This window comes from Schistocerca gregaria, chromosome 1 (assembly GCF_023897955.1).
Source record: "Schistocerca gregaria isolate iqSchGreg1 chromosome 1, iqSchGreg1.2, whole genome shotgun sequence".
NCBI classification, from domain to species: Eukaryota; Metazoa; Arthropoda; class Insecta; order Orthoptera; family Acrididae; genus Schistocerca; species Schistocerca gregaria.
The window spans coordinates 306,247,164-306,274,563 of NC_064920.1; the positions used below are offsets into that span (position 1 = coordinate 306,247,164).

At 44.9% G+C, this 27,400-nt stretch overlaps 1 protein-coding gene across 5 annotated transcripts in view; it reads right to left on the minus strand.

The window, feature by feature from the left end:
* LOC126342775 (leucine zipper putative tumor suppressor 2-like) overlaps positions 1 to 27,400 on the minus strand; it is a 1,028,822-nt gene that overhangs the window by 430,484 nt on the left and 570,938 nt on the right. For 2 of the 5 annotated variants that reach the window (XM_050001885.1, XM_050001883.1), the window contains exon 4: positions 30 to 141. The exons of the other annotated variants lie outside the window; for them this stretch is intronic. The gene's annotated coding sequence lies outside the window, so the exon portion shown is untranslated. The remainder of the gene's footprint in view (positions 1 to 29; positions 142 to 27,400) is intronic. 5 annotated transcript variants of the gene reach the window in all.

Genomic DNA, 27,400 nt, shown 5'->3' on the forward strand with positions numbered 1-27,400 from the left:
AAGAAGGCGTAAGCCGATTCCACACTGACCGATCCCTCTCCAGGACGACAACGCGACCGCTGCGCCCTCTCCGCGAAGAGAACAGAAGCGTCGCACCGACTGGTCGCGACCCAGCTCTATAGAAGCGTCAACACCAGCGACCTGGACAGAAGCAAATGTTCAAATGTGTGTGAAATCTTATGGGCCTTAACAGCTAAGATCATCAGTCCCTAAGCTTACACACTACTTAACCTAAATTATCCTAAGGACAAACACACACACCCATGCCTGAGGGAGGTATCGAACCTCCGCCGGACCAGAATAGAAGCGTCCACTGTATTACTTCACTTGCACTGGAATCGTTATACTGAAGAACATTGATTATATTGCATGGCGCCCTTTGCTTGCGACACATCTATGTATTTCTGAAAGTTAAGTATTGTCATTTACTTTCTGCAACGAAACTCATTAATACGGTTTGCTTGTTGTCTAGTGATCCGAGAAACAGGTTTCCTAGACACCCTATCTTTCACGACTAGGCAGGACACAACACGGTAAAACATAAAATCTCCGACATCGCTGCGGCCAGAAAAACCTGCAAGAACGGGACCGTCGGCTACTGAAGATAATCGTTCAACGGGACAAAAGTGCAGCACTTCTGCAAATTGCTGCATATTACAATGGCGGGCCATCAACAAGCGTCACCGTGCGAACAATTCGACGAAGCATCATAGATTTGGGATTTCGGAGCCGGAGACCCACTCGTGTACCCCTGACGACTGCACGACACAAGCTTTACGCCTCGTCTGGGGGCCATCAACACCGACGTCAGACTGTTGATGACTGGAAACATGTTACCTGGTCGGACGAGTCCAGTTTCAAATTGTATCGAGAGAATGCAGGAGTGCGGGTGTGGGCCCTGCATGTCAGCAGGAGACTGTTGAAGCTGGTGGAGGCTGTGTGATGGTGTGAGGCGTGTGCAGTTGAGTGATATAGGGCTCCTGAAATGACTGTGATAGGTGACACGTATCTGGTCACCTGCATCCATTCACGTCCATTGTGCATTTCGACGGACTTGGTTAATTCCAGCAGGACAATGTGACGCACCACACGTCCAGAATTGCTACAGAGTGGCTCCAGGAACACTCCTCTGAGTGTAAACACTTCTTCTGGCCAGAAAACTCCCCAGTTACGAACATTATTGACATGTCTGGAATGCATTGCAACGTGCAGTTTTCCGCCCTTTCGTACTCTTACGGATTTAGGGACATGCTTGTAGGATTCATGACGTCCAAATTACTTCAGACATTAGTCGACTCCATGCCACGTCGTGTTGCACTTCTGCGTGTTCACGGGGGCCCTACATGACATTAGGCACGTGTACCAGATTTTTTTTTTAGCTCTTTAGTGTAATTGGAGTGGAGGATGAGCCATTTAGAAGCATGTTATGTGACATCATACTATGGGGAATTGACAGAAATAAATTCTGACACATTGGATACGAATACTGATTTCGAGTCTGACGGCGGAGAAGAAACTGCATCTGGATATGTGAGTTCCAACACTTCCATAACATGCTCGCCACCAAATGAAGTAACTTCAAGTCAAGGTGAATACGCACCTTGAGCCCTAAAAATATCTCGGCCCAGTGTGTTACAGTGTACTATATTGATGACCAATCATTGGACAATATGTAGGTTGATTATCTTAATGTCGGTTACCATTCTTACAGAAAAATTATCAACTACTACAGCTGCATCCGTTTAAAATCCAACTGCAAGATAATTTTATATTACGTGTCACGTTAAAGGCAAGACTCAGGTCACTTCGAGGGAAACGAAACATCAAAATTAAAGGTTGTAAAAGAAGCTGTCAGAGCGCGGTTTACAGAGCCAGAGACTAGTCCACTACTGGCAAATTCAAGCATGAGCTCTCGAAGCTGCTAGGGCACTTGCTCTGGGCAATTTTAAAGCGTCTTTGTATTTTGTCAGTGACTTAAAAGACGACTACAACGTTTCGTCCACACATATCACTACGGTCATGGCGCGCAAAGAGATCCAGGGAGAGCATGTTATTAAAAGGAGAGCATAAACATACGTGGCAGGTGTTAACATGTTCATTAGAAAAAAATAATTGTTAAGGTACATGTGTGGAATAGTGACCACAGGCAATTTTTTAGCTGTCGTCTACTTTAAAACTATAACACAGAGCTGAAAAATCAAAAGTTAGTGCAGCACAATATGTTCATAGTGCCACGCAGTTACACCATAGAAGTGGCTGTGTTGATGGACGGTAGATTAGCGAACAAGCTTTAGATTTGTTTGCAGGAAACACAGGGGCCTTTGGTTCGCTGATTGCAGAGAAACTAGCAACAACGTGGCCGTGGAACAGACATACTACAGTGAGTAAAAGTGGAAAAATGACCAAAGAGCACAAGTAAAGCTTTTCCAATTAGATGCTGGTGAGAATGGTGTATTACTTTGTGATTCATGGTTAGGTCAAAAAGAATACAGTCCAATAGAGCAATGTTTTCCTAACAAGAACATTACATTACAGATGCTGCTACCAGAAACAACCAAATATTGCCAACTTATTTCTTGAGACAGTACAAACTCTATTGCAACGTCTTGTTGATTTTGTACATTCTAAAACTGACAAAGCACAGGTCACATTACATGATGTGTATCTCATCATTCGCCTTCACTCTGTTGTCTACAAGCAACTTTCTGCGCCGTGGTGTAATTCTATGTTAATATGTGCGTAGCATATTGATATTCCTGGCAGATCATTTGATAGTGTGGTCAGTGTGGGTTTTGATGTGGATCTATTGCAGTGTGGATACACAGAAGACAATGTAACACGCCCATGTGTTGCCCTAGTTAAGTGCGCGTACTGTTCCATTTCGTTTTGTTTTAATTACTTCATTGATATTCCACATTTTCATCTTGATGACGAATATAGGAACAATATGGCACAACACAGCATCCACTACTTTGGGAAATACGCACAGGTATGCACTAGATTTGTTAATATTTTGTATTATTTACTGGGAACGTCGTGCAGCTTTTTGCCAGTTAATTCCTCATTCGTGTCTTTCGTGGATCTGCTTGTCATAACTGTCTGTTACATGGAATTAATGTGTCAGAGACTTGTGCTTCTCCCTTCTTCAGATACTTATCCTTCGAACATCGATTGTACACAACTACGGAGTTTTATAGATAAGTAACGGTGATGGATAGTTGAACAGGCACAGATTCATATTATAAACGCGTTTGTACTCTGTTTTATCCGTTCGAGCTGGGGTACTTTCCTCGTCAGACATGTCGATGGTATTTTTTTGCCCCATTTTTTTAGTCTAAGTGCCGTTCTTCACAAATCTCGCTCCAAAATACAATACCCAATTAAAACTCTCGTTGTAATGAAAACTGTAAACATATTATTTGCGTCTCTGAGTATGTAATTACTTCATCTCAGACAGATATACGCTTGTGCCATAAACTAATAAGCCAGAACATTACGACCACCGGCCCACCGCGGGATTGAATGCCACCCGCAGCCGGGCACATGGTACGGTGCGGGACGTACGTCAGCGGAACAGAAATAAGTGGGAAATCCTAAAGCGAAGGTTCAAGCCGCAGACTGGGATATCCACTGGCGTACGCACATTGTTATAGGCCGGCGTCTAGTAACGAGCATCTCAGAAAAGATAAAAATGGTTGACAGCCTGGGTGCTAATGTCTTGAGCACCTGTAGTAAGTGGTTTAACAGCGATGAAACAGTGAGTAAGGGACATGGTGTTGGACATCAAGTCACAGATCGTGGAGGCAGGAAGGGCAGCGATTTGTGGCAGGTCTGACGACAAAGTACAATGCTAGTGCACGCACAAGGCGTATATTAGCACTCGCTTGACCACATGCTGTTGAATATGGAGCTCTGCAGCAGATGACATCTACATGTTCTCATGTCGATCCGACAACATCGTAATTTACGACTGCAGTGCGCACTGGATTATCGAGACTGTACAATGTATAAATGGAAACGTGTTACCAGGTCGGACGATCACGTTTCTCTTTGTGTTATGTCATTGATCATGTAAACGAACGGCTGTCCGCAAACATGTACTGCACCAAGGATGCAGATTGGTGGAGATGGTGGGAGGGAGAGGGAGAGGAAATTCACCAGGACTTCCAAAGGACCTGTGGTACTGGTCCAAGGTACTACGACAGATGTGAAATACGTGGACATTATTGGACATCATCTGTATCCGCTCACGCTTCACGCCTTCTCCGACGGGATGGACATCTTCCAGTGCAGCAGGATAACTCTTCTTCTCGTGAGACCAGAATAGTACTACAGTGGTTTGAGGAGCATGATTGTGACCTCACGTTGATATCTTCACTACCACTGAATTCGCCTACGTGAACTCTATGTGACACATCTAAGATGCTGTCTGTACCAGGTCCGATCTCACGAACCACCGGCCCGCAGTTTATGGTAGATGTGTGACCTATGCCACATATCTCGGGGAAACTACCAAAGACTCGTCGAATTCCTGCAACGCAATATGGCTGCTTGCTTCCGATCAAAAGGGAGATCATCTCGCTATTGAGAACGTGGTCAAATTGTTTTGGGTCATCAATGTTTGTTTACATGTTGCTGCACATGGTCTTTCTGTCTGAAACGTCTCATACTTCAGCATAACAGGCTGAAAGGCTACTAAAGCTGTTTCAGAATGTCTGACTTTGGCCTACAGGTGCACGTTACGAACAACAGTAGACAGCCACCAGCACCTTAGTGCGCAGAGGAGAATGGCAACGCCGCACCTGGGATAGAACCTGGAGCATTAACATCAGGTTGTCAGCGCCGACGAGTGTAGGATGTGTCTGCCGCTTGATGATTGTCGTGCAAGAATAAGGACGTGGACAGATAACTATGCACGTCTCAGACATGCATTGCCATTAATTCAGCTTTCCTTTGAGCTGGTACCACGTACGGATAGGGACAGGGGTCAGGATCCCAGAACCTACTGTCCAGACGCAAATGTTTTGAGAATTTTTCTTCAAAGCGATAATGAATGAGCACACTACGCCATGCCGTGAACACCTCCCTCCAAAATACAGAAATCAGTAGAGGGGATTGGCTTGTGCTGTACGCTGATGTATTCCCCGACTGAGAATCATCGACACCAGCTGAAAATTGCGATTCTAGGCCAATAGAGCCACCGTCGATGTGTAAGACAGGTTCACTAGTAAAGTTACTACCATCTTGTTTGACAGTGGCACTAAGGACGATCCAAGAGTGTTATAATTCACATGGTGAATCGATATAGCAGCACATTTTGGTTCCACAGATATTGAGAGTTGTGCACTTTCTAACTGCTTTTATTTTGGCTACTATTTCGTTTTTTTTTTTTTCGCAGTAAAGTAACTTGTTTCGTCTCATGCTCCTCTTGAATCTAAGTCCATACATGTTCGCAGAGGTACAGGTGGTGTAACCATTTTCCGTCACTCTTTTTTTTCTTTTTTGTAAGCCAGTTTATGCTGTCGCGTACTGTTTCGTGTCGGCACAGCCCTCCCAGTCGCCTTCAAATATGCGACGTACGTTTGTTTTGCAATCTTCTCGGGATACCTATCAGTCCTCAGCTGGTGGTGTTGCCCACGGGCAACCGCTAAGGGTGAATCGCCAACATTTCGTGTGTCTCGATAGCTCGAACGACACAACCCCTTCTGGCGGTAAAATGAGAATGGCCGCACGGTCTAAACTTGGAATGACATTTCGAGGTTTCTTGTCAAACTGAACAGTACACAAGCGGAACTGTCCCGTTCACGTTTCGAGACACAACGTGTTATAGTGATCTGCGCAGAGAGTGAAGTTTGACATTTACCTTCATTAGACAGGTGGCTGTACGTAGGGAGTTTCTGTGGTCTAAACAGTACTGAGAGAGAAAGAGAGAGCGACAAAGAACGAGACGGAGAAACTATGTAAGTAATAATGGTGGATGCGATTTTTTGAGCAATTTATATACTTAAAGAATCTGCTGAACGCGACTAGAGCATAAATAAAAAATTTCTACTCCATAGATTACATGGAACAAAAGATATAAAAATATCACGATAATCATGTAACGTACATTACAGCCCATACACAATAGAAAGATGCGTCAGAAGCAACCGGAAATGTCTAGAAAAAAATGTGTGTGAAATCTTATGGGACTTAACTGCTACGGTCATCAGTCCCTAAGCTTACACACTACTTAACCTAAATTATCCTAAGGACAAACACACACACCCATACCCGAGGGAGGACTCGAACCTCCGCTGGGATCAGCCGCACAGTCCATGACTGCAGCGAAATGGCTAGAGTGAATAAAGAGTCTAAATAACTGCATACTCCCAACACCATTTCTGCGGATTATATGGAAATGTTACGCCAACGTTAAGGCGTAGAGTGCAACGGAGTGAGCGAGTAGTATCGTAAGGAATTCAGACGACTGATACACGCGGACACGGACCAGTCCATCCATTGCCACAGTACCTCCTATACGGGGCAGCGCAGCAGTATGTGGCCGCATGCTAGCAGTGAAGTACAAAAATGGCGCGTGTTTCTTTTCAAGTAAAGGAATAAATCCAAAAGTAGTTAATTTGTAATTACAACACAGGAAATTAGTATTTTTATTGCTGTCCGACTGTCTGTCATTCGGTTAAGATCCCTTTTTCTCGGGAATGGGTATACGTATATCTTGCCTATACCGACATCGATAACACGAAAACTCATCGATATTCTCGATTCCAGGGACGAATGAGTTATCCAGATACATACTTAAGTTTCCACGAATCCTATACACACGTACTCGTGTTTTTTCCCTGTGTCATCAGTCTTCTGATTGGTTTGATGCGTTCGACCACGTACCACTCTCCTGTGTGCACCCAACAGCCTCAGTTATTTGTTGGATAAATTTTAATCCTTGTCTTTCCTTAAAATTTTTACCCTGTACTGCTCCCTATGGCACAATGGAAGTTTTTACCTGAAGTCTCAACCCATGTACTCTCAACTTGTCAGCGTTTCCCATGTGCTGTTTTCCATGCCGGTTCTGCGTAGAACCTCATCATTTCTCATCTGCCTACTTATTTTCAGCATCCTTCTACAGCACAGAAGAAGGGTTCGAGTCTCTTCATTTTCCGTTTCCCCACAGTCCGTGATTCCTGGGTAAACAAGTTTACTAGTATCAAACACAGGTCGCCTTTTGAGGAAGAAATTTCTCAGGCCTGCGTTCGGAGTACAGTAATGTATGGAAGTGAGTCATTTCCAATTGCTTGCGCTGGCTTGATTTTTTATTTCCTCCAGTTTCGTCCGTTATGTAACGTTTTTTATTCGAAGATAGTGTATACTTCGTGGCCACCAATTCTGATGTTGATGTCATTCCTGACACTCCTCATTACTTCCGTCTTTCTTCGGCGTATTCAAATGGCTTTGAGCACTATGGGACTTAAACATCTGGGTCATCAGTCCCATAGAACTTAGAACTCCTTAAACCTAACTAACCTAAGGACATCACACACATCCATGCCCGAGGCAGGATTCGAACCTGCGACCGTAGCGCTCGCACGGTTCCAGACTGCAGCGCCTAGAACCGCTCGGCCACATCGGCCGGCGAACCGATCTCTTATTTCCGCCATTGTTTCTTTGATAGAGAAAGTGAATGCAGGAGAAAAACTGCTTTTTAATGCAAGCATATCGTTGTTCGTCATCAGTTATTAGTGTTCCTTCTTGTTTCTTGTCCATATTGTATATTATCCGTCTCTCCCTGTTGTTTACACAAATGTTTCTGAAAATTTCGGACATCTTGCACCATTTTATATTGTCGAACGATTTTTCCAGGCTCAAAAACCCTACCAAAGTGCGTTGATTTTTCTTGAGTGTTCATTCCATTCTCGAGCTCAATGCCTCTTTGGTGTGTCTGTTTCTCCTAAAACCAAATTGATTGTCATCTAATAATTATTGTTTTCTTGTGCATTACCTTGAGTTTAGCCCCATTTAGGCATTTTTCTATACGTTAAACGAAACTATTTCGCTCAATTTGTTATTTTTCCTTAGTTAAGCGTATAAGCTGGTCCACAACTGCACAGTCACTAAACGTCGCCAGTGTGCTGGCCACGCCGCCCACGTGAGCACTCCAGGCTCAGCGGTGCGACCCTCTGTTTGCTGAGGCTAAGCCGCATGTTTCGGCTGACTGAACGCAAGTGCAGTCGCGGCTGTACGGTTCTGCACACGGAGAGGGGGTTTGGCCAACTCGTGGGAGAAGCGCCGCCGCTGCCGTAGAGCCGTATCTGGTGTCGCTCCCACGGACTCGCACTGTGCTCCTACTCAGGTGCCAGGAGGAAATTCACGGTTATTTTGTTTCTCCTGCCAAGTGCTTCTCCACGATAACAGAGCACAGGTGAACCGACGTCAATATACGAACCGTAAATGTTACTCTTTTCCTCTTTGCTATAGGGCTCCTTTTATAAGACCACCGTAAGGAGCCTAGCAGGGATTCTCGTCCGGAAGCGATGATGTAAGAATTTATGCTTACTTTCTTCTAAAATGATAGAGCAAATAGATTGAAATCATTATACAGGGTGGCCCACTTAAACGTTTCAGTACTAATATCTCTGGTACAATAATATATATTGAAAAATGATTTTAACTCGTAGGAATGTAACACAGGGGCTCATGAACATAAATTCTATGAGACATTCCAAAACGTAAGCAAATATCAGTTTCAGCACAAACTATTTTTACTGGACCGCTTGTGTTATATCTTGCACTGTAAATAACATGAGGAATACCAAATACACTCCTGGAAATGGAAAAAAGAACATATTGACACCGGTGTGTCAGACCCACCATACTTGCTCCGGACACTGCGAGAGGGCTGTACAAGCAATGATCACACGCACGGCACAGCGCACACACCAGGAACCGCGGTGTTGGCCGTCGAATGGCGCTAGCTGCGCAGCATTTGTGCACCGCCGCCGTCAGTGTCAGCCAGTTTGCCGTGGATTACGGAGCTCCATCGCAGTCTTTAACATTGGTAGCATGCCGCGACAGCGTGGACGTGAACCGTATGTGCAGTTGACGGACTTTGAGCGAGGGCTTATAGTGGGCATGCGGGAGGCCGGGTGGACGTACCGCCGAATTGCTCAACACGTGGCGCGTGAGGTCTCCACAGTACATCGATGTTGTCGCCAGTGGTCGGCGGAAGGTGCACGTGCCCGTCGACCTGGGACCGGACCGCAGCGACGCACGGATGCACGCCAAGACCGTAGGATCCTACGCAGTGACGTAGGGGACCGCACTGCCACTTCCCAGCAAATTAGGGACACTGTTGCTCCTGGGGTATCGGCGAGGACCATTCGCAACCGTCTCCATGAAGCTGGGCTACGGTCCCGCGCACCGTTAGGCCGTCTTCCGCTCACGCCCCAACATCGTGCAGCCCGCCTCCAGTGGTGTCGCGACAGGCGTGAATGGAGGGACGAATGGAGACGTGTCGTCTTCAGCGATGAGAGTCGCTTCTGCCTTGGTGCCAATGATGGTCGTATGCGTGTTTGGCGCCGTGCAGGTGAGCGCCACAATCATGACTGCATACGACCGAGGCACACAGGGCCAACACCCGGCATCATGGTGTGGGGAGCGATCTCCTATACTGGCCGTACACCTCTGGTGATCGTCAAGGGGACACTGAATAGTGCACGGTACATCCAAACCGTCATCGAACCCATCGTTCTACCATTCCTAGACCGGCAAGGGAACTTGCTGTTCCAACAGGACAATGCACGTCCGCATGTATCCCGTGCCACCCAACGTGCTCTAGAAGGTGGAAGTCAACTACCCTGGCCAGCAAGATCTCCGGATCTGTCCCCCATTGAGCATGTTTGGGACTGGATGAAGCGTCGTCTCATGCGGTCTGCACGTCCAGCACGAACGCTGGTCCAACTGAGGCGCCAGGTGGAAATGGCATGGCAAGCCGTTCCACAGGACTACATCCAGCATCTCTACGATCGTCTCCATGGCAGAATAGCAGCCTGCATTGCTGCGAAAGGTGGATATACACTGTACTAGTGCCGACATTGTGCATGCTCTGTTGCCTGTGTCTATGTGCCTGTGGTTCTGTCAGTGTGATCATGTGATGTATCTGACCCCAGGAATGTGTCAATAAAGTTTCCCCTTCCTGGGACAATGAATTCACAGTGTTCTTATTTCAATTCCCAGGAGTGTATAATGGCGTTGTTTGCATCACAAAACGTCAGTCGGATCCCGAGAACCTGCAATGTGAAGTTGGTGTTTGAAATAAACGAATCAGGCAGCTATTTGGCATCCCGAGATGCAAACATGATCCCTACGTATCAGTGTTGGTTGCAGGAAACCCTATTACTATTTTCTGGCTGGCCGGTGTGGCCGAGCGGTTCTAAGCGCTTCAGTCTGGAGCTGCACGACCGCTACGGTCACAGGTTCGAATCCTGCCTCGGGCATGGATGTGTGTGATGACCTTAGGTTGGTTAGGTTTAAGTAGTTCAAAGCTCTAGGGAACTGATGACCTCAGATGTTAAGTCCCATAGTGCTCAGAGCCATTTGAACCTTTTTTTTTTTTACTATTTTCGGCATTCGTGACAGCAGTGAAAGTAAGTTTACGTACGCCAATCACATCGCGATTGTGAGCTACGTGGGATGCACGCTTTCATCTCGTCATGTGCGACAGCGGCGAGTTTCTTCAAGAGGCAACTCCATTTCTTAGGATGTAACTAACGTATTGCGATGCAACTGAAGTCATTCTTTTTGTGATTTTTCATTTTATTGATTGCGTACGTAATAACATGCGGAGTCAATTGAAAAAATCTTAAATTTGTGTTGAAACTAATGGAAACTAATAATTGCTTACGTTTTAGAATGTCTGATAGTATATATTTGCTCGATCCACTGTCTTACGTTCACACCAGCGAAAGTCGTTTTTTAATATCTGTTTATGTTCCAGAGAGAACGAATTTATAACACCCTTCCCAAACGAATCGGTGTGTACATACACGCCCAAGGAGGTGCAACGTCATACTGATAAGGGGGATCGTACGGTCAAGTTCTTTGCAAATTTTCCTTGATTTTGTAATCAATGAAATGACATCACATATCTTCACAACCAGTGAAGCTTCGTTTCGTTTCCTCCTCTCTTGCTGGGTGCTTCGCTGTTTTTGTCATGCAGTGTGCTTCCGCTATTACAGAATGGTTCAAATGACTTAACATCTGAGGTCATCAGTCCCCTAGAACTTAGAACTACTTGAACCTAACTAACCTAAGGACATCACACACATCCATGCCCGAGGCAGGATTCGAACCTGCGACCGTAGCGGTCGCGCGGTTCCATACTGAAGCGCCTGGAAGCGCTCGACCACACCGGCCGACCCGCTATTATAAATTACATTACTTGTATTCCAAGGGTCCTGCGAATAGGGGTCTCTGAGATAAGCGAAGTCAACAACGAATACTTCATTTATGTGTAATGTGATGCAATGACTTAACACTTTGACATATTAATATATTACAAAGTTAATATTAATTATAAAATAACTTAAAACATCAATTATTTTAAGAGTTTCTCTTGGCTGTGAATAGCCAACTAAAGCGCCGACCAGCGAACAATATTAATCTGTCATGACGTTCTATTCCACAGTGCATTAAATACGACTGATTGCGTATAGCCGTCGGACAATTCCTCTCTTGTGCCAATCTTCTCATCTCACATTAGCACACTCACTCAACGTCCTCAGTTATTTGACGGATATGTTTCAGTCTACCTTCCCGTACAGTTTTTACCCTCTACAACTCTCTCTAGTACTATGAAAGCTATTCCTTGATGTCATATCAAATGTTTTATCATCCTCTCCTAAATTTTTGTTACTGTTTTCTGCATATTGCTTTCTTCTCCGATTCTGAGTGGAACCCACTCACTGCCTGTCCACCTACTTTTCAACACTCCTTTAAGCAACACATCTCATATGCTTCAATTCTCCTTTTTGACAGTTCACTAGCAAAGCAATATTTTCAGTAGCAGCTCTCTCAAAATCGCTCCTAACTGTTACGTGCGTTACTAAAACGATTTATAATTTCCGTAAAACATAGCGACGAGGTAGGCTTGGATTGTACGACCACACATATGGTTCAAATGGCTCTGAGCACTACGGGACTGAACATCTGAGGTCATCAGTCCCCTAGACTTAGAATTACTTAAACCTGACTAACCTAAGGACATCACACACATCCATGCCCGAGGCAGGATTCGAACCTGCGACCGTAGCAGAAGCGCGGCTCCGGACTGAAGCGCCTAGAACCGTTTTTTTTTTTTTAATCTCATTTTGTTCGCTTTCGTTCGTTGCATCTGCTCGGGGCGGACGTCGTAAGACATCCAAGTTCGTTGTTGATCGATTAACTCATTTTTTTTTATTACAGAGGGCTGCTAACCCTCTGACCGAGCAACGGTGACTACACATACATTGTTGTTGGCCGATATTTGTGAGCAATTTACTGCTCCGGGACGCACTTATCCGAATGTGTACCATGTGACAGTCGATAGCTACCCCGGTCAACAATACCTTGACGACCAGAACAGTCGATCTCTTTCGAATCGAGGTACTCGCCGTCTACCGTAGGAGCGGCAGCATTTGAGGCGGCCAAACTTCCACCGCTTGCACGAAATGAAATACCCTATGCGTCAGACACTCACGATGTGACCGTATTCAAATGCGCTCATATCGGACGTTTTGTCCATTTGTCAAGCCGATACACAGTAACACGCTCAACTATTACATTTGCCACGAAGGCCGAAGAGCGCTGCCGGCCGGGGTTGCCCGAGCGGTTCTAGGCGCTAAATTCTGGAATCGCGCGACCGCTACGGTCGCAGGTTCGAATCCTGCCTCGGGCATGGATGTCTGCGATGTCCTTAGGTTAGTTAGGTTTAAGTCGTTCTAAGTTCTAGGGGACTGATGGCCTCAGAAGTCCCATAGTGCTCAGAGCCATTTTTGAACTGAAGCGCGCTCTCCACCATAGGAGCTAAAATCACATTTTTGTTCGCGCTTTATACTCGCAAACAAGTCAAATGAACAAAGTAATAGGACCAGAAGGAAATTTCTTACTTGGCAGACAGCAGTTTCTTTAGATAAAATTCTACTTTTTCGGACGTGATGCGTTTTTATGTCAGTGCACTTTCGTCTACTTTTTTCCATTAGTTAAATTCTCTAAAAATTCTGGAAGATTCCTAAAATATCCGTACATAGCAACCATAACTGTAATTGAACGTTCGTAACATAACCACCAAAACGTGTTGGTATCAGGTGCTATTTAGCATGTGCCTCCAATATGGTAAAGATGGTATCGTGTCTTAAGTGACGCTGCGCCAGTCGGACAAATTTTGGCACAATATCCCTCCGGAGTACATGAGACAACTCCATCAGTGCACTTTCGTCTACTTTTTTCCATTAGTTAAATTCTCTAAAAATTCTGGAAGATTCCTAAAATATCCGTACATAGCAACCATAACTGTAATTGAACGTTCGTAACATAACCACCAAAACGTGTTGGTATCAGGTGCTATTTAGCATGTGCCTCCAATATGGTAAAGATGGTATCGTGTCTTAAGTGACGCTGCGCCAGTCGGACAAATTTTGGCACAATATCCCTCCGGAGTACATGAGACAACTCCATCAGTGCCAAGCCGAATAACGGCTTGCATAAGGGCCACAGGTGGACCAACGCGTTGATGATTTGCTCAAATTGTGAAGCTCTTTCTCTTCAATCAAACATACAGTTTTTCTGAAATTGTCATCATTTGTTTGTCTGTACATAACGTCTACCGGTTTGCGTCCCATTCCGATAAATCGTTTGCGGTGCGCCTTGTCTTTTTTTCTCTCCCCTTAAAGTGTACTTTCGATTGCGATGTCGAGTGGACACAACTTACGAAATCAGTTATTACAAACCGAGAACAAAAGTCTTAAAGCCCACAGTATTGCACAATACTCCGAAACCTCAACATGCATTGTTTGAACAGGGCGCTATCCAAGAACGCCGGTTGGACGAGGGCTACCACTGCTTCTTTGGGCTGGTAGTTCGCATGACATGCCACTCGTCAAATATGGGGTATGCCTCGTCATGCTTATCCAGAAAACAATGATGTTTCTTTGTGGGATATAGATCGTCATGATTCTCCAGCATGCACTATTGTATGTAATTAAATTCCCCAAAAGTATATCACTTCTCCATGCTACGACGTTAGAGAAGTCAAATAACATGTTAATCCCAGCAGAGGTTCTGCTACAAACTGAGTCTTTATACTGAGTCTTGGAGCCAATGGTACGCCTCTATTCGTTTAGATGGAGGTTGTACGTGGCACTCTGACAAAATAAATGAAGTAAAACGGGACTGTAGGAAACAACGTTACAAACGACGTTAACGAAATACAGGAACCTCGTTATAGTGCTCTGTAATTTACGCTCGAACCACTTATGACAGCTTTTTTACTCAGCCCTTATCACAATGGCTCGTAAACGAATTATAAAATATGAGTTGCCTGAAGTATCGCTAAGAGAATTCCGCTTAATAATCAGTGGGTGCAAGTTGTTTGCGTGTAAATATATGGTGTGTGTATCAATGATTTACAGACGTCGTCTGGAGGATGAACAAATTCCTAGTGAGCTCTATTATCGCTATACTAACCACTGTGCAGAGTGCTCTGCATGTTCAGCAAAACGAACCCACCTACCCCTCTTCGACAGCCACCTACACCTCAGCTAACGTGCATCACTATTACTATAAGGGGTACCAAGAGTTACGTATTCGATAACGAGGAGCAATTAATGGGGCGTAATAACACTTGACGTTGCAATTTATTTGCAGTCACCCCAGTCGATAGCAGTCCACGAGCTCACTGTGAAATTGCGGTCCGAGTCTGACTTAACTCAACGATGAGGCTCGTATATCTTCCAGCACATCGGTTAATAAAAACATCAGCAAGCGTCCTGCTCTAGTCCTCTGCTAAAGTACACCGGACATGTTTTATAAGTTGTAGATATACACTCCTGGAAATGGAAAAAAGAACACATTGACACCGGTGTGTCAGACCCACCATACTTGCTCCGGACACTGCGAGAGGGCTGTACAAGCAATGATCACACGCACGGCACAGCGGACACGCCAGGAACCGCGGTGTTGGCCGTCGAATGGCGCTAGCTGCGCAGCATTTGTGCTCCGTCGCCGTCAGTGTCAGCCAGTTTGCCGTGGCATACGGAGCTCCATCGCAGTCTTTGACACTGGTAGCATGCCACGACAGCGTGGACGTGAACCGTATGTGCAGTTGACGGACTTTGAGCGAGGGCGTATAGTGGGCATGCGGGAGGCCGGGTGGACGTACCGCCGAATTGCTCAACACGTGGGGCGTGAGGTCTCCACAGTACATCGATGTTGTCGCCAGTGGTCGGCGGAAGGTGCACGTGCCCGTCGACCTGGGACCGGACCGCAGCGACGCACGGATGCACGCCAAGACCGTAGGATCCTACGCAGTGCCGTAGGGGACCGCACCGCCACTTCCCAGCAAATTAGGGACACTGTTGCTCCTGGGGTATCGGTGAGGACCATTCACAACGTCTCCATGAAGCTGGGCTACGGTCCCGCACACAGTTAGGCCGTCTTCCGCTCACGCCCCAACATCGTGCAGCCCGCCTCCAGTGGTGTCGCGACAGGCGTGAATGGAGGGACGAATGGAGACGTGTCGTCTTCAGCGATGAGAGTCGCTTCTGCCTTGGTGCCAATGATGGTCGTATGTGTGTTTGGCGCCGTGCAGGTGAGCGCCACAATCAGGACTGTATAAGACCGAGGCATACAGGGCCAACACCCGACATCATGGTGTGGGGAGCGATCTCCTACACTGGCCGTACACCTCTGGTGATCGTCGAGGGGACACTGAATAGTGCACGGTACATCCAAACCGTCATCGAATCCATCGTTCTACCATTCCTAGACCGGCAAGGAACTTGCTGTTCCAACAGGACAATGCACGTCCGCATGTATCCCGTGCCACCCAACGTGCTCTAGAAGGTGTATCAACTACCCTGGCCAGAAAGATCTCCGGATCTGTCCCCCATTGAGCATGTTTGGGACTGGATGAAGCGTCGTCTCACGCGGTCTGCACGTCCAGCACGAACGCTGGTCCAACTGAGGCGCCAGGTGGATATGGCATGGCAAGCCGTTCCACAGGACTACATCCAGCATCTCTACGATCGTCTCCATGGGAGAATAGCAGCCTGCATTGCTACGAAAGGTGGACATACACTGTACTAGTGCCGACATTGTGCATGCTCTGTTGCCTGTGTCTATGTGCCTGTGGTTCTGTCAGTGTGATCATGTGATGTATCTGACCCCAGGAATGTGTCAATAAAGTTTCCCCTTCCTGGGACAATGAATTCACGGTGTTCTTATTTCAATTTCCAGGAGTGTATTTCAAAATGTCTTTACTCGCCTTATAACCATCTGAAGAGGAGCACGCTGGCTGGAAGCAAGTTAATGGTGTTGAGGCATCGCGTTATGATGAGACTGGGGTGAGTGAAATCTTCCTTGATATCGGTGCAACGTTCAGCTCTAAACTCTTTTTTATTTTGTAGCCAAGGTGGTGTCAACACATGCAACCAATGGAACACCATCATTGCCCAAAGCTAACCCTGGCATACAGCCTAAGGACTATTAAGCGTTCAGTGACTCAGGAAAAAGTGGATGGATGGCTTGGAGCATGTTTTGAGAGATTTACCTGTCATATGGAGATTGTGATGAATGGTCGTTAGAAAATCTTCTGAATTGTTATATCTTTACGGGTAGCTCGCCGAACTCACAGAAGGAAAGAACGTAGAATATGAAAATTTGAGGTAAAGCAGGGAGGACCGATGCTGTGAATAAACCACCAGATGCTATACACCAAATCTATTGAGGTATGTCAGCCGCTGTAATTATCGCACTGACTGTTAGTATTCGCCGTTACAGAAAATAATACCCACTGTCTTCAACATCATCCGGGCTTTTGAAGGAAGAACGAAGATCACCGTTTTTACATCTTGTCGAGGACAAGGTCATTGGAGATGGAGCACCAGTAGGACAAAGATACGGAAGAATACCAATCGTCACCTTTTTCAAAAAGACAGTCCTGGTATTCTCAGCCATTTTAGTGAGACGTCGATAAAAGTAAACCTGTGGGGCTGGAGGGAGATTTTTAGCTCTCCTGAACCACTTTTCAAGTTCTACATCTACATCTACATCCATACTCCGCAAGCCACCTGACGGTCTGTGGCGGAGGGTACCTTGAGTACCTCTATCGGTTCTCCCTTCTATTCCAGTCTCGTATTGTTCGTGGAAAGAGGGATTGTCGGTATGCCTCTGTGTGGGCTCTAATCTCTCTGGTTTTATCCCCATGGTCTCTTCGCGAGATATACGTAGGAAGGAGCAATATACTGCTTGATTCCTCGGTGAAGGTATGTTCTCGAAAATTCTGCAAAAGCACGTACAGAGATACTGAGCGTCTCTCTTGCAGACTCTACCAGTGGAGTTTATCTATCATCTCCGTAAGGCTTTCGCTATTACTAAATGATCCTGTAACGAAGCGCGCTGCTCTCCGTTGGATCTTCTCTATCTCTTCTATCAACCCTATCTGGTACGGATCCCACACTGTTGAACAGTATTCAAGCAGTGGGCGAACAAGCGTACTGTACCCTACTTCCTTTGTTTTCGGATTGCATTTCCTTAGGATTCTTCCAATGAATCTCAGTCTGGTATCTGCTTTACCGACGATCAACTTTATATGATCATTCCATTTTAAATCACTCCTAATGCCTACTCCCAGATAATTTATGGAATGAACTGCTTCCAGTTGCTGACCTGCTATATTGTAGCTAAATGATAAGGGATCTTTCTTTCTATATATTCGCAGCACATTACACTTGTCTACATTGAGATTCAATTGCCATTCCCTGCACCATGCGACAATTCGCTGCAGATCCTCCTGCATTCCAGCACAGTTTTCCTTGTTACAACCTCTCGATATACCGCAGCATCATCCGCAAAAAGCCTGAGTGAACTTCCGATGTCATTCACAAGGTCGTTTATGTATATTGTGAATAGCAACGTTCCTACGATACACACCTGCGGCACACCTGAAATCACTCTTACTTCGGAAGACTTCTCTCCATTGAGAATGACACGCTTCGTTCTGTTATCTAGAAACTCTTCAATCCAATCACACAGGAACGCACGCGGATGTCTGAGAGATTACTTTGGCTGACAGTTGTGCCAAACTTAGAGCGATTTATTACATTCCCAATAGGTCATTTTTGGCATATGTACTATCCCAATTATCTGCCTACAGATCATTATTTTGGAAACATCGAAAGCAGATTTTATGTAACATCAGATTAAAAATGTTTCTGACGATAGAACTAGACAAATGAAAACTGTGTGTTGCACCGGGATTTCGACACGGATGTTGCAGCTGACAGTGAGCACCCCAACTGACAGGAAGAAGGAGACCTGGTTGGAGGCCTGTTTAGTGAGAACAGCGACCTGCAACTTCAAGAAGCCCCGAACGCGCCGGAAAGCCGGTGCTCCACGCAGTTTCTGCTTGTCACGTTTCATCAGCACAAAGTGTCTTCCGCAAAGGGAAAGTAATCACTTCTCAGATTTTGGATATGAATCCCCGCCATATTATGAGCAAGTACAGTTTTATATAACTAGTAGACTGAACATGAGAGAAATTGGAGACTAGAAAAGAATGATTCCACTTTGCTGAGCACTTTTGCTGCATCAGAATGAATGACAGTGTTATGGTATGAGATGCGATGATTGTCGTAGCAAGTACAAGCAGAAAACTAACATTACAGGATATTCTAGCTATAAATAAACACTAGTTATAGAATCCCGACTCATTCCTTGCTAAAGTAGAAGCAGCCAGTCAGCATTGTTCTCACCGTAAGATGATTGGCTTGTTTTAAATTATGTATGTCCCACACCCTACACTGCATAGTCTCCATCTTCCCCTGCCCCCTCCACCCTCCCCCCCCCCCCACCCACTTTTCCTACTCATCATATCACATTCCTCCATCTCCGTATTTTTCATCAGCTACTATGGTATCTCTGCCAGTAGTCACTTGGTGTGTTGTTTCGGTTTTTTTTTATTTTATTTAATTTTAATCTTTGACTACAATGTGCATAAGTTCTTTGTTTGTATTTCAATACGCTTATGGCAGTTTATTAGATTGTGAACAGTTTAGAGACGGTAACTAATAACCGTATAACTCACGTAGTACAATGTGTATAAGTCTGTCAGTCATTAGGTTTATAGATTTATATTCACATCTTTAGAGGGTAAAACATTCAGTACATTATTACATAGAATTTCTTGTTTTGTACCCATGCCAGATGACAGTTTGGAATTCAAGTGTTTCGTATAGATGCATAACCTTCCAGTCGTAACATATTTTTGCAAATAACAGCATCTGCAAAGGAAGAAGCTCTCGTTGATATTGTGTGGGCTGTCTTTTTGGTCGTAATCTCTCTGGCGGTCGTCTAGAAAACTGAAAGCTGGTTCACAACAAAATACAAAGTAAGAATTGTGGAACATCAGTAATGTGTATTTCAGTTTTTAATGTGTGTATGTTCCTCTAAGTACAGGGTGGTGATAATGAAACTGACAGTGCTGCAAATGCTGTAGTACGCAGGACTAAAACATTGCAGGTATGTTTATTAACTGGCGGACTCACAAAGTATGCTGAAAAAATAATAATTTCACTTTCTGCCACCAGGTAAAAATATGGCGCTGCAAGCAGTCAGAATGTTGTATGATTGCAGGAAAAGGGGAGGGACGATCAAAATCATAATAATGGGGTTCTGACACGTTTATTAGTATATGATCACAAGTTACAATATGTATTCAGTATAGTCTCCCAGCTCAGCAACAGGCTGCATCCGCAACACGCCATGGTTGGCAGTTTCTCGTAGCATACCCGGTGTAGTCACACCGTTATGTCGTCGTATGCTACCCTGCAGATCAGGAAGAGACCGGTCACATCCTCGGTAGATACGATCTTCCAGGTAGTCCCACAACTAGAAGTCACATGGATTTAGGTCATGGGATCTGAAAGGTTACGTATTGTGCAATTTGCTAGAGATAATGCAGTCGTTACCGAAGATTTTCAAAGCAAATCTTTCACCTAACAAACGACATGTGGTATCGCCCCATCTTGCGCGAAAATATTAGTGATGGCACAGTTACGTACCTGCAAAACTTGAACCACGTGTTAAAGGTTCTTATAACGTTACGATGTCACAATACACCCAACAGGACCGCGAGGTGTCATCTGCTCGAAGAAAAACGGACCGAGAGTGAAGGAGCTTGTGAAATCACACCACACTGTAACATAAGCTGAGTGCAGTAGATGTTCCTGCAGAACATTTGACGTAGTAGACCCTCTATGAGACATTTCTGTGCATTCACGACAGCGTGCAGAGTAAAATGTGCCTTGTTCATCCAAAGAATATTCCCCGGCCACATGTCATCCATTTCCATTCGTCCAAAAGAGCGAAGGGCAAAGTCACGGGATTGTTGCCTATTCTGGAACTTTGTTTGGTGCACATCTGAACCTTTTAGGGATACTAGTGTAAAATGCGCCGCAAAATCTTTTCAACGATTGACCATGGGAAGGACAATTCTCCTGACACAACGGCTGCAGAATTTGAGGCATGTGCTGGAATGAGCCGCCTCCGCCTCCCTACTACACTACATAATTCATCTTTTTCTCCAAAATTCTTGATCTTATCCTTTAGTCCGTTGCTGACATGGAGCCTCTTCGCAGCTCTTTCTGTCAGCGGTATTCCCGAAATGGAGTGGTGCTGTTGCTACCGTTGTGTCAAAACAATTTTACCAGCACTGCGTGGTTTTTCTTCTCAATAAAAACTGCGCTTTGTACAGAAATCTTCCACCTCCTAAACAGTTTACAACAACAGTCTCTTCACAAAGTGAATCAACACGTCTCGCCGATAGAGAAACAGCACAATGACGTCAGAACAGCAAACATTTCACATTTTTCTTATCCTGCCATATTTTCACCTTGCGCCAGAAAGTGGAACTATTATTTTTCCAGCACATTCCGCAAGCGCGCCGTTTAATAAACATACTTATGATGTTTTAGTGTCCTGCGACGTTTACAGCCCACACTGCAGCAGTTGGGAATCTGCCGCTGCTAACAAAATATTCGAGAAATATACGTCTTTTCTCTGTACAAGCCCCTTTTAAACTGGCTGATGCAAAAGAATTACCTAGTATTCGCCAGTTCATTTATTGTTTAAGCCTTTGTATGGTAAAGGAATTTCTTCTGAGAAAAAAACACTGAGCATAACATCTCCAACACGTGAAATCGATGAACTATCGAACTTCATCGCAGAATTTCATAGTTTCATACCGAATTCGTCTCTGACGTGAAGCAATGAACGCACGTCACATCCACAGTAACGAATCAGAGACATGTCCATCAGCTGTCTGTATGTCGTTTTGATCCGTCTAAACAGATGTAGAAACTACATTTCCATGTTCACAGTTTATAATTTTAAATTAAGCCTTTCCGTCATGGCATGGTAAAGCAGTCAAGTCTAAATACTGTGATAATCTGCTTCAGTGTTAGTCGAAGGAAATATTCCTGTATTTTGGTAGAATTATAAATATATCGCCACAACAAAGTGATGTTTAAAAACATTGATCTCATGGGATGAAGCAAATTATCAGGAGCAACTGCTTCATTAGATCACAGCATAAAGCCTGAACTGAAACCTGGAAATCAAAGACTTCTAATGAACATTAAGCACGAAACAAGTATCTTCCCTTGTCTTTGTGTGCCACAAGAAATCAGTATGAATTCGTTAAAATCACAATGTCCACGAAATGATAGGCTCCACCAAGGATGTAGTCAACATTCTTAACACTGCAGGTGTTTACGAACTACGGTGTGAGTGCGGAGCTGCCTATATAAGAGAAACTGGGAGACCTGTCAGCTTACGAGTAGCGGAACACGAACGCTATGTACGATTACAACAACATAACAAATTTGCGTTAGCGGAACACCACCGTGACTGTGGACAACCTATCAGGTTCCAGGAGGCCGAAGTACTGGGGAAAGAATCGTGGGTGCGAGAACACAAAATACGGGAGGCCTGACAACATCAACAGAGAAGATGGCTACAAACTTCCGGCGTCCTGGCTGCCGGCCATCCCAGACCAACGGGCCGCGAGCGGTCGCGGGGCAGAAGCTACGCGGGACACGGACGTGTCTGCACAAACGGCTGTAGAGCAACTGTCAGTCCACCAGGTGGAAAACTTGCCGACCAGAAGACGAACGCTGATTGGCGGACAGCTACCAATCGTTGACGATATAGACATCCACGAATAGCCTCTTTGTTTCCATCTTCCCTTACGTCATGACTAGCCAGTCATGTTGGAGGGCAAATTAAAAGTTTTACAACAGTGACGTCAGACATCGATAGTCTGTAATAAATAGAAGCACCTATCCCTATGCAAAACCAGTTGTGCCCTGAGGAAAGCCGTTGCAATTCGGCCGAAACGTCGGTTTTAGTTTATTGTTGTTGTTAGTTTTCAGCAATGACGCGGCATAATACCCAAAAGAATTTTAATCACTAAGTTCGAGTCTTGTTCAATCATCATCAAGCATAGCTCCAATTTTGTACAAAGCTTTCTCATTGATAATTATTCATACTAAATTGTACCGTGTTCTGTCTAATATGAGCTGCTTCATAAACCTTTAATCGCGAAAAGTCGAAAAATAGTTCAAATGGCTCTGAGTGCTATGGGACTTAACCTCTGAGGTCATAAATCCCCTAGAACTTAGAACTATGTAAACCTAACTAACCTAAGGTCATCACAGACATCCATGCCGGAGACAGGTTTCGAACCTGCGACCATAGCGCGAAAAGTCGAATATTATATTGTGCAGCAGAACGTTTCATATCGCACTCTTACTGCTGCTAAAAATGAACCTCATAAGCGTTTACCAACTTTGATGTATATATGGGGACCGAAGCGACGAATGAAAATTTGTTGGGGACCGGGATTCCTGCTGCTCACTACACAGACGTGGCTCTGCACAACTGTAAGGACCATCCCAGCACTCCTCCCTTCTCACTCCAAATTCCCGTTCACTCCTCGGCCCACACGGTATTCCCCCTGGAATCGTACATCGCTGCAGAGACTCTCTAGCTGTGTTGGAATAGCACCTCCGCATCGAAGCGGGAAGTCCTGCCTGAAACCAAGGGATGGGTGCTTTTGATCTGCCTATTGCGCAGGACATCCGGGTTCGAATCCCGACCTTGGTACAAATTTTTATTCGTCGCTACGATCTGCATATATACATCACAGATGATTGAAACGTGAAAAAGTCTGTGGAACCATGCAGTTTCATTTAATTTACCGACTTTATTTTGCCTGGCAAATTGAAAATGGGAAATCAGACGAAGAATTTTATAAAGTCACGGTATTCCAGCTTATTAACTGCATTATCAGGAGAGTCAATCTGTTTATTGAGCAGGCAGTGAAGGAAACAAAAGGAAAATTCGGAGTAGGTATTAAAATCCATGGAGAAGAAATAAAAACGTTGAGGTTCGCCGATGACATAGCAATTCTGTCGGACACAGCAAAGGAGTTGGAAGAGCAGTTGAACGGAATGTACAGTGTCTTGAAAGGAGGATATAAGATGAACATCAACAAAAGCAAAACGAGGATAATGGAATGTAGTCGAATTAAGACGGGTGATGCTGAGGGAATTAGATTAGGAAATGAGACACTTAAAGTAGTAAAGGAGATTTGCTATTTGGGGAGCAAAATAACTGATGATGGTCGAAGTAGAGAGGATATAAAATGTAGACTGGCAGTAGAAAGGAAAGCGTTTCTGAAGAAGAGGAATTTGTTAATATCGAGTATAGATTTAAGTGTCAGGAAGTCGTTTCTGAAAGTATTTGTACGGGGTGTAGCCATGTATGGAAGTGAAATATGGACGATAAATAGTTTGGACAAAAAGAGAATAGAAGCTTTCGAAATGTGGTGCTACAGAGGAATGCTGAAGACTGGATTGGTAGATCACACAACTGATGAGAAGGTATTGAATAGAATTGGGGAGAAGAGAAATTTGTGTATAACTTGACTAGAAGAAGGGTTCGGTTAGTAGGACTTATTCTGAGGCATCAAGGGGTCGCCAGTTTAGTATTGGAAGGCATCGTGGAGGGTAAAATTCGTAGTGGGAGACCAAGAGATGAATACACTAAGCAGATTCAGAAGGACATAGATTGCAGTACTTACTCGGAGATGAAGAAGCTTGCACAGGATAGAGTAGCATGTAGAGCTGCATCAAACCAGTCTCAGGACTGAAGACCACGACAACAACAACAACAACTGCATACTGGTTTTAAATGTAGGTGATTAAAATTCTTGCACGGATAGGGGTCACAGTTGGAGAACGGTATATAGCAAAAACCGTAATTTCGTATGTTTCATCATCATCACTATCATTTCCTTGCATAAATATTCGCGGCAGTTAATATTGATTATTTAAACTATCATGGCCACAAAGGCTAAGTGCAGATTCGTGGATATGAAACATTTGCAACACCAATAACTTGGTAACAGATTCGCGAAGGAAATGCGAATTACCACCGCCTGTGACCTTGTCTGACGTACAGCAAGAGCCCGAGAGAAGCGATTATATAAACGACACGGGCCTGACCAGGTGTTGACACCTGTTGGGAAGAAGCCCTTTCTGACACAAGCGTCGTGCGGCTGGAGGGGGAGGGTAGTGACGAGGTGACTGATTGCGGGTAAATAAGGCTGGCAATGCGGAAAGCGGCGCGGCGCGGTTAATGGCGCGGCCGCACACGTGTTATTACACGCAACCGCAGCCGCAGCCGCAGCCGCCGTAATGAATAAGCCGGGCCGGGCCGGGCCGGGCCCCCCAGATCACTATCGAGACCTGTTCCCGTTTCGCAGCTTCGTTTTATTGCGGGCGCCGGCCCCAGATGCCGGTTTTCGCCGGGTCTCCCCCGTGCCCGCGCTCACCTCACCCCACACTCGCGGCGACCTCGCCGCCTCTAACTAACCTTACACCTGCAAACGACCACGAGCCGGCCGCGGCTCGTTTCTAACTGCGTTAACCATCAGCTCTCACCAACAGTCAGAAAAGTCATGAACGCAACTTTCTTATTCCTCAGTTGTGGCATGTTTCATTAACCTGACCTTCGAATTCTACGGTATAAACATAGGTCACGAAAGAGTCATGAAGAACGACGGAAATGAAAAGTGTTACATCATGAAGCATCATTGCAATATTTACCAAACCTCCCATACATCATCATAACATAAAGGCTACTAGTCAATTAAACTTTGATTCCACTCGATGTTCCCTAATGTCCACTGCAGTTCCTGATCTACATAAATGATTATCGACACAATCCGAAAAGCACTCTTACATTGTTTGCAAATGATGCTGCGATTTACCACCTACTAAAGGCAGTAGAAGATCAAACTCAATTGCAATATCACTTAGACGCGATATCTGAATGGTGCGAAGAGTGGCAACTGTCTCTCAGTAAGGATAAGTGTAACGTCGTCTACACGAACACAAAAAGAAATCCGTTCAGTTTCAGTTACGTGATGAACCACACAAATTTAAAAGCTGTCAATCCGATTAAATACCTAGCAATCAAAATTAAAAACAGCTTACGTAGGAACAATCACATACATAATGTAGTGGGGAAGACAAACCGAAAAGTACGTTTTATTGGCAGTACACTTAGGAGATGCAACAGGTCTAGTAAAAACTCTGACTATACTACGCTCCTATACTAGAGTGTTGCTGTTATGTATTGGATCCTTTACCGGATAGGACTGACGGGGGACATTGAGAAGCTTGTAAGATGGCTATTCTTTGATGATGTTATTGGATTGAGGCTGAAAGCAAGATGAAACTACAGTCGTAATTTTTCCGAGGGCATGCATCTTTACTGTATGGTTAAATGATGATGCCTTCTCTATGGTAAAATACTTCGGAGGTAAAATAGTTCCCCATTCGGATCCACAGGTGGGGACTACTCAGGGTGACGTAGTTATCACGAGAAACAAAACTGGTGTCCTACGGATCGGATCGTCATATGTCAATCCCTTAATCGAGCAGATAGATTAGAAAATTTAAAAAGGGAACTGGATAGGTAAAAGTTACATACAGTGCGAATTAGTGAAGTTCATCGGCAGGAGCAACAAGACTTCTCGTCAGGTAAATACAGGGTTATAAATACAAAATCAAATAGGGGTAATTCAGGATTATGTTTAATAATGAATAAAACCTCCCCCCATGAACCATGGACCTTGCCGTTGATGGGGAGGCTTGTGTGCCTCAGCGATACAGATAGCCGTACCGTAGGTGCAACCACAACGGAGGGGTATCTGTTGAGAGGCTAGACAAACGTGTGGTTCCTGAAGACGGGCAGCAGCCTTTTCAATAGTTGCAAGGGCAACAGTCTGGATGATTGACTGATCTGGACTTGTAACAATAACCAAAACGGCCGGCCGCGGTGGTCTCGCGGTTAAGCCGCTCAGTCCGGAAACGCGCGACTGCTACGGTCGCAGGTTCGAATCCTGCCTCGGGCATGGATGTGTGTGATGTCCTTAGGTTAGTTAGGTTTAAGTAGTTCTAAGTTCTAGGGGACTGACGACCACAGATGTTAAGTCCCATAGTGCTCAGAGCCATTTGAACCAATACCAAAACGGCCTTGCTGTGCTGGTACTGCGAACGGCTGAAAGCAAGGGGAAACTACAGCCGTAATTTTTCCCGAGGGCATGATTAAATGATGATGGCGTCCTCTTGGGTAAAATATTTCGGAGGTAAAATAGTCCCCCATTCGGATCTCCGGGCGGGGACTACTCAAGAGGACGTTGAAATCAGGAGAAAGGAAACTGGCGTCCTACCGATCGGAGCGTGGAATATCAGATCACTTAATCAGGCAGGTAGGTTAGAAAATTTAAAAAACGAAATGGATAGGTTAAAGTTAGATATAGTGGGAATTAGTGAAGTTCGGTGGCAGGAGGAACAAGACTTCCAGTCAGGTGACTGCAGGGTTATAAACACAAAATCAAATAGGGGTAATGCAGGAGTAGTTTTAATAATGAATAGGAAAATAGGAATGCGGGTAAGCTATTACAAACAGCATAGTGAACGCATTATTGTGGCCAAGATAGATACGAAGCCCACACCTACTACAGTAATACAAGTTTATATGCCAACTAGCTCTGCAGCTGACGAAGATATTGAAGAAATGT